This window comes from Oncorhynchus tshawytscha, unplaced genomic scaffold (assembly GCF_018296145.1).
Source record: "Oncorhynchus tshawytscha isolate Ot180627B unplaced genomic scaffold, Otsh_v2.0 Un_contig_16962_pilon_pilon, whole genome shotgun sequence".
In the NCBI taxonomy this organism is placed as follows: domain Eukaryota; kingdom Metazoa; phylum Chordata; class Actinopteri; order Salmoniformes; family Salmonidae; genus Oncorhynchus; species Oncorhynchus tshawytscha.
In genome coordinates this window covers 1-8888 of record NW_024606665.1, presented here as the reverse complement: position 1 = coordinate 8888, position 8888 = coordinate 1, and the positions used below count along the sequence as shown (strand labels likewise).

General features: G+C 45.7%; 1 long non-coding RNA gene across 1 annotated transcript; it reads right to left on the bottom strand.

The window, feature by feature from the left end:
* Positions 1 to 600: 600 nt before the first annotated feature.
* On the bottom strand, positions 601 to 8694 carry LOC121842195. Its single transcript, XR_006080989.1, has 3 exons — positions 8598 to 8694; positions 8252 to 8278; positions 601 to 762 (listed from the first exon to the last, which is right to left on the bottom strand). It is a non-coding gene; the product is annotated as an uncharacterized LOC121842195 (long non-coding RNA).
* Between the last annotated feature and the right edge of the window lie 194 nt (positions 8695 to 8888).

Below are 8888 nucleotides of genomic sequence, written 5' to 3'. Positions count from 1 at the left end.
TGTGCATCGATGGATAGTGAGATTTTACAGTGTAAAAACATCTCAGTTTGATCTCAGCTGATGAACTATGACCTGCCCACGAGAGCAGCTCTGTTCCTGTGAGTGTCTGAGTACAGGATGAGCCTGGAAGATTCTTCCTCCCCTCTATGTAGAAGTAACAGTGAGACACACGGAGAGATGGAGGAGTCTCACAACTCAGCTGAACTGATTCTGTCTCTCTGATGACTGTAGAACTCACTGTCAGCTGGGGAAGGTCTGTGAGATTGAGGGAATTAAGCATTTAGCATTTTGTGGTTTTGAGAAATGTACTGATAGCCTAATCCCTCCTTGTTATTTCAGAATTAAGGAACTTGAAGGGATAATATATTGCTTGATTGTTTGTTTCACGTAATAGATTATGACAACACACAGTATGAACATGGTAATGATGGCACAACAGTACATTGTTTACAACCATTCAAATAGTCTTCTTACCCTGAATTGTGACTGTTGAAGGCTCACTGTATATGGATCTAAACTGTGAACCTTTAGCACTGTACTGACATTGGATTTTGACCTCAGCTGGTGAACTCTGACCTGTCCACCTCACCAGTAGTCTTCCTGTGAGTGTCTGTTGACAGGGTGATGGAAGGGTGAATTCCACTTGCCCAGCCATTTTGAAGTAACACTCAGAGACAGATGGAGGAGTCTGACAGTTCAGCTGAACTGAGTCTTTCTCTTTGATGACTGCAGGAATCACTGTTAGACTGGGTTGAGGAAGATCTGTGAGATCAGTGGGATGATGGAGTGTCTTTTTTAATTGAATTATAAATTCATTTTCAATGTTTAACTACTCATACAGATAATGTACAACTTAATATTATATGAGTTTGACAGAGAAAACAATTCAGACACTGTTGTCTATTTAAGCAATAAACAATGAAAACCCGTGCCAGGAACAGTCCTTAGGAGGGAGTTATCACACAATAATCCTCGGCTTCGATGGACATTTTGCTTTTGTAAAACGGTTGCCAAAATGAAAACTAAAGATGAAGGACATGTCTTTCATTCAAGACGTATTATGATGAAGATCCGGACTGTGCCCTCTGTTCCATGCCAGCCAACCTCAGGCACATTCTCATAGGGTGTAAAACAAGCCTCACCCAAGGACGCTACACTTGGCGTCACAACCAAGTCCTTAAAAACCTTGCGTCCGCCCTGGAGGACAAGCGAGCTGCCACCAACTCCCTACCACCCACAGCAGCATCACACTCCTTACGGACAAACTTTGTCCGCGAAGGGGCTAAACCACCGAAGAGCGGCTCTACACCATTTGAGCGAGACCAGCTGTGCTTGGCCTGCGACTGGAAAATGCTAGCTGACATTGGCCGGCAACTTGTGTTTCCTCCGGAGATCGCAACCACCACCCTAAGACCTGACATGGTGCTCTGGTCCCGTTCGCTCAATAAGGTCTTCATCATTGAGCTCACAGTACTCTGGGAGGACTCAGTAGATGAGGCTTATGAGCGAAAACATCTGCGCTATGCTGATCTAGCTGCCGAAGCACGGCATCATGGCTGGAACACAGAAGTCCGACCAGTGGAGGTGGGCTGCAGAGGTTTTGTGGCAACATCTACAACCAGACTGCTTAGAGACCTGGGAATTAAGGGCCAGAGCCAGCGTTCGGCAATCAAAGCTGTATCGGAGGCAGCAGTAGGCAGCAGTCAGTGGCTTTGGATGAAGAGGAAAGACCCCAGCTGGGCCCCGAAGTGAGAGGGCCAGGAGGTATGCGGTCAACAATGCTTGACTCAGGGAGGGACGCCCTGCCATGCATAGTCCCATGGGATGTTGGCTATCAACAACAAGGCAACTCTTATGACTAATTGGGAATGGGACGCAAGCGTAGGATTGATCACCCTGTCGCTGACCGCCTTTGAGGAGGGTGTATAGTGTGAAAGGCCGAAACACCCTAGGAACCAAAAGGTACACTACTGACGATGCGCTCCCCAAATTTCACCACGCTCACTGTTCATTAACTCTTGGAAGTGCTTGCACAAAGGATAGTAACATCTCATCCTGTGTTCTTGGAATCTGAATATCTGGACTTGTCCAGTGACTGCTGAGAAAGATCAGCTGACAACAGGGGAAAGTCCTTGTGGCGGCACGGAGAGACGGCTGACCGGAGGAATAGACCCCACTGGGAAAGTCATGGGGTAGCTTCCCATTTCTGTAGTTTCCCATGCTTCGCAGTATGTTGGAAACACCCACTTTAGCTACAGAAAGTCAACATACGAGAATACCCCTAGAGTCTGCGGAGCGGGGGGCGGAAGATGACTCATCGGCTGACAACATGGGTAACGACTGGACTGGAAACGACTACGAGTAATGAGAGCACAGCACAAGAGAACACCACAGCAACTGTCACAAGTTCTGCTGCAACAGTGGGCCACAAACAGATGCAGGTATGTGTCTGTGGTTGGAGGAAAGTTACATCACACCATGGGATGAGGATCCACCAGGGGAAGAAGGGATGTTTGGGTAAAGAGAGACAGAGAACTCGCATTGATTACTTTCTGCGAAAGTGATCAAATCAGTCGAATGAAGCACAGCAACTGGACGTAAACCATAGTTTGCAGTGCATCAGTACCACTGTCATGGAGGACGTAAACTCAAGCACCGAAGTAACAACTGAGGTGGAACCAACAACAGGAGTGGAACTCACCCAGCCTCCCAGACCTGCAGTCAAGAGGAGACTGCCAGGGCACAGACCGTATGTGAAGTGGCCTGGCGCCAGTGACAAGAAGTTGTGGGAAACAGTGAATACTGACCTTAACTTGACCCTCGAGAAACTTGAGGCACAGTGGAGAAGAAGTTGGAGAGGATGGGGGACATCATCTATGAGTACGGGACAGAAAGATTTGGAGTGGAAGAGGCAAAAGGCGGGAGAAAGGTTCCAACCCCACCAGTTTCCAGGAGGCAACAAGAAATCAAGTGCTTCGTTCAAGAAAGGCGGCAGCTTAAGAAACAGTGGAAGAAGGCCTCGGAAGTGGAAAAGGAGGGCATAGAGGCACTTCAGGCTGACATCAAAACCCGGTTGGCATCCCTCCGTAGAGCAGAGAACCTACGGAAACGTAGAAGGAAGAAAGAGCAAACTAGAACTCGATTCTATAAAGATCCCTTCAAGTCCCTTAAAAGTCTCTTCACAAAGGAAAAAAGTGGAGCTCTAAAAACAACAAAGAAAGACCTAGAGGAGCACCTGAGAACAACAAACGTTGACTCAAAAGCGACATGAACATCTGGCCATCCCATCAGATATCCCACCCATTGAACCCCGGAACATCATATTGAGACCAGCCCTCCGACATGGAAAGAGGTGGAAAACACAGTTCGACGGGCAAGAACAGCATCAGCCCGGGGCCAAATGGAGTCCGTACAAAGTGTATAAGAACGCACCAGACGTCCTGAGGTTCCTCTGGAGGCTTATGAGAACAGCTTGGCAGAAGAAGGTAATACCCAAAGTGTGGCGTAGGGCAGGCGGGGTCCTGATCCCTAAGGAGAAGGATGCAGTGAACATCAGCCAATTCCGCCCAATCTCCTTACTGAATGTCGAGGGTAAAATCTTCTTTAGGGTCATTGCCCAGAGGATGGCCGAGTACCTGCAAAGGAATGCGTACGTCGATACATCTGTACAGAAGGCAGGAATATCAGGGTTCTCTGGCTGCTTGGAACATTCCAGCATGATCTGGCACCAGATCCAAATGGCCAAGGTGGAGAAAAGGGACCTCCATGTAGTCTTCCTCGACCTCGCCAATGCATTTGGTTCTGTGCCCCATGAACTCCTGTGGTCTGCCTTCAGATTTTTCCACATACCGGACACCATCACAAACCTGGTGAAGTCGTACTTCCAGGATCTGCAGTTCTGCTTCACCACCTCAGAGTTCACCACCTCATGGCAGTGCCTGAATGTAGGTATAATGGCAGGATGTACCATTTCTCCGTTGGCATTCACAATGGCAATGGAGGTTATCATCAGATCCTCAAAATGGGTTGCTGGTGGACAGCGAGTCGACTCTGGTTTCCGCCTCCCTCCACTCAGAGCCTACATGGACGACATTACAACATTGACCACCACTGTCCCATGCACCAGGAGACTGCTCAGAAAACTCGAGGAGAACATCAGCTGGGCCCGTATGAAGATTAAACCATCCAAGTCACGCAGCATCTCGATTGTGAAGGGAGTACTCTCTGACCTGAAATTCTTCATTGGAGATGACCAAATCCCAACAGTGTCTGAGCAGCCGGTAAAAAGCCTTGGAAGGTGGTATGATGCAAGCCTGAAGGACAAAGACCAGGTGCAACAGCTGTGCAAAGACATCAGTAGTAGCCTACAGTCCATCGATAACACCCAGCTACCTGGAAAGTTAAAGGCCTGGTGTCTGCAGTTTGGTCTCCTACCCCGGGTGTTGTGGCCCTTAGCACTGTATGAGGTTCCAATCTCAACAGTGGAGAAGATGGAAAGAGGAGTCACAGGCTACTTAAAGAAGTGGCTTGGAGTTCCACGATGCCTTACCACCATAGGCCTCTATGGAGATGGTGTCCTCAAGCTGCCTCTCACCAGTCTAACAGAGGAATTCAAGTGTGCAAAAACCAGGCTCCAGATGACACTGAATGAATCTCGAGACCCAGTGGTGAGCAACAACGTGCCGACCTTGGCAACTGGGCGAAAATGAAGGCCAGGAAAAAGCAGTCCAGGAGGCAACAGCAGCCCTCAGACATGCTGACATTGTGGGTCATGTTCAGCAAGGGAGAGGAGGCCTTGGGCTAACTAGCCGTGCTGCTTGGAGTAAGGCCACTGCACCCGAGCGGCGGAAGATGGTAGTGCAGGAAGTACGCCATCAGGAGGAGGCTGCAAGGTGGGCCAAGGCAGTCTCTCTTGCCAAACAGGGACAGTGGACTCGATGGGACAGTGTGGAGAAGAGGAAGATCAGCTGGAAGGATCTGTGGGCCATGGAAGCGAGGCGGTTGAGCTTTTCCATCAGAGCAACATATGACGTCCTTCCAACACCAGTTAATCTTCACCAATGGTATGGTGAAAGGTCTTCATCATTGAGCTCACAGTACCCTGGGAGGACTCAGTAGATGAGGCTTATGAGCGAAAACATCTGCGCTATGCTGATCTAGCTGCCGAAGCACGGCATCATGGCTGGAACACAGAAGTCCGACCAGTGGAGGTGGGCTGCAGAGGTTTTGTGGCAACATCTACAACCAGACTGCTTAGAGACCTGGGAATTAAGGGCCAGAGCCAGCGTTCGGCAATCAAAGCTGTATCGGAGGCGGCAGAAGGCAGCAGTCAGTGGCTCTGGATGAAGAGGAAAGACCCCAGCTGGGCCCCGAAGTGAGAGGGCCAGGAGGTATGCGGTCAACAATGCTTGACTCAGGGAGGAGGACGCCCCTGCCATGCATAGTCCCATGGGATGTTGGCTATCAACAACAAGGCAACTCTTATGACTAATTGGGAATGGGACGCAAGCGTAGGATTGATCACCCTGTCGCTGGCCGCCTTTGGGGAGGGTGTATAGTGTGAAAGGCCGAAACACCCTAGGAACCAAAAGGTACACTACTGACGATGCGCTCCCCAAATTTCACCACGCTCACTGTTCATTAACTCTTGGAAGTGCTTGCACAAAGGATAGTAACATCTCATCCTGTGTTCTTGGAATCTTTGTTCTGAGTAAATGTGTTTTATTTACATCCTTTCACCAGGACATATGCTCATTTTGGAACGTTGCTAAATGGGCACAGCCAAACAACGGAAGTGATGGATTTCTTTCTGACCAGAACTGTCCCAGAGCTTGGGGAGGTGTGTCTGTGCTTGTGCTGCAGCGGCAGGTGCACAAGACAAAACTTTACCAGCATCACACATATCGGTGAATCACTGTGACATATGAAATACAAGTGATAGTGTAATCAATCTGTAATAACTACGTAAAAAGTAACAAACGTGTTAAATTATTATGTGATGTACAGTCATATCTAGGTCCTGATTGGTCAAGCTGATTTGACGCATCAAATAGTGTTATTTCACGTGTATCTTTTTTGAAATGCAAAGACCCAAATGGAGTTCCATACTTTTACAGATGCACAATCGAGAGCATCCTGTCAGGCTGTATCACCGCCTGGTACGGCAACTGCTCTGCCCCCAACCGTAAGGTTCTCCAGAGGGTAGTGAGGTCTGCACAACGCATCACTGGGGGCAAACTAAGTGCCCTCCAGGACACCTACACCACCCGATGTCACAGGAAGGCCATAAAGATCATCAAGGACAACAACCACCCGAGCCACTGCCTGTTCACCCGCTATCATCCAGAAGGTGAGGTCAGTACAAGTACGTCAAAGCAGGGACCAAGAGACTGAAAAACAGCTTCTATCTCAACGCCATCAGCCACCACTAACATTGAGTGGCTGCTGCCAACATACTGACTCAACTCCAGTCAATTTAAAAATGGAATCACGAGACACTTTAAACAATGCCACTTAATATAATGTTCCCATACCCTACATTACTCATCTCATATGTATATACTGTACTCTATACCATCTACTGCATCTTGCCATCTTGATGTAATACATGTATCACTAGCCACTTTAAACAATGCCACTTTTATGTTTACATACCTAATATTACTCATCTCATATGCATATACTGTACTTGATACCATCTACTGCATCTTGCCTATGCCATTCTGTACCATCACTCATTCATATATCTTTATGTACATATTCTTTATCCCTTTACGCTTGTGTGTATAAGGTAGTTGTTGTGGAATTGTTAGGTCAGATTACTCGTTGGTTATTACTGCATTGTCAGAACTAGAAGCACAAGCATTTCACTACACTCGCATTAACATCTGCTAACCATGTGTATGTGACAAATACAATTTGATTTGATTTGATACTTTCCAGTGCACGACACACTGACATCACGTACAGATGCGCATGACTCTTGGCTGCAGTAAGAAAGCCACGCCATCTGCTCACATTCAACATAGCCTAGATTTATGTTTTTATTAGTTCTAAACAAAATAACTTTTGGGGGCTCTCCTAACGCTTACAATGATGTGTTGATTCTTGCTTGAACAGTCACTAAGATTATAATTTGGTGTTGATCTTTGTAAATTAACTATTTTGGATGAATCAAGTTGTTAGCTAGAATGCTAAACACTCACTGACATGGCCATAGGCTGCAGCAAAAGATAGCCAAAGAGACATTTTACTGGTTGAAGTTGAAGTTATTTTTAAGTATAATGCATTTGATTTACAATGATGACACAAACCTTATATTAAGCAGGACTTTTGTACGACCCTTAAACTCAATTACAATCCAAAAGTAGTGTGAAATGCACTCATATGCAACATGTAAATAGAGGCTTTATTTTGTTGGCATTCCGTTCTGTCACCATAGTGGATTGAGCAGTCAAATGGAATGGTGAATAGACCATTTTTTGTGTTTGTAAACGTTGCCGCACAAGGGCGATGCGCGCAACGTTTGCAAACACAAAAAAGAGTCTATTCACTATTCCATTTGACTGCTCAATCTACTATCTCATCAGCCCAGCCAGGCAATTTATTATATTGATCTCCACTGTAAAAAACATTTAGATATTATATCCCATTTATTTTAGACTGGCATTTGGTTTTCAACAGTGGAGATTTGTATTAATCTTGCTGTCTGTCTCATTCCACGGGGATGCGGACCTATGTTGACTCCAATCCTTCCCACAGTTGTGTCAAGTTGGCAGGATGTCCTTAGGGTGATGGACCATTCTTGATACGCACAGGAAACTGTTGAGCGTGAAAAACCCAGCACTGTTACAGTTCTGGCACCTAGTAGCATACCCCGTTCAAAGGCACTTAAATAGTGTTTTGCCCTTTCCCCCTCTGAATAGCACACATACACAATCCACGTCTTTAACCTGTCTCCTCCCCTTCATCTATTTACTGATTTAAGTGGATTTAACAAGTGACATAAATAAGGATCATAGCTTTCACCTGGATTTGCCTGATCAGTCTATGTCATGTTAATGTTTTTGTATACCCAGTGTATACAGCAGCTCATGGAAGGATGAAATCGTATGGATAAATTCATCAAAATAATGTTTTTTATTGAAAATATGTCAATCATTATTTGAATATTTTGGTCATCCGTTGTTTAGTCTGGTAGTCCAAAAAAAGTTACATATTGCAACTTAAAATCCATAATAATGATACTGACCTTTGCCTTTGAGGTACTGGAAGGTATCTAGGCATAACAAAATGGGTCATTATCATGCTCTTTTTGACATTATGAAAAATAAGAAACATGAGATGGGATCACTTTACACAAGCTGGCGAAGCAGAACAGTCTGTAATGCATTCACAGCCATGTTATCAAGCAGTGGTCATTCTTATCTGTACAACATGTAAAATAATGACTAGGATGAAGGACAATGGAATAAGACACACTTATTATAACCATAACATGTTGAAATATTAAGAGTTCCTAAAGTAAAAGACTAAAAGAGGGGAAAGAAGAATGAAATATCCTGTCGTACAAACAGATGGAAGGAAAAATAACTCACCGAAAAGGAGGATGAGCAAAAACAGACGAGCAGCCATATCAGGGATGAACAATGTCATTTTTTAGACAGCTACATACATACTGTTAGTCTGACATCACAGAAGATGGTAGCATTGACTGGGACAAAGATGACATGTTTCAATAGAAAAGCAGATGTGGGCTTGTTCACAGGAAAACCACAGATGTCTCATATGGCAACTGTGGGCTAATGTCATGTTGCAGAGGAGGAGGCTGAACATTCAGAATCATGTATCAGTAATAATTTTTAGGTTCTAAAGCTGTCTGTTTATTT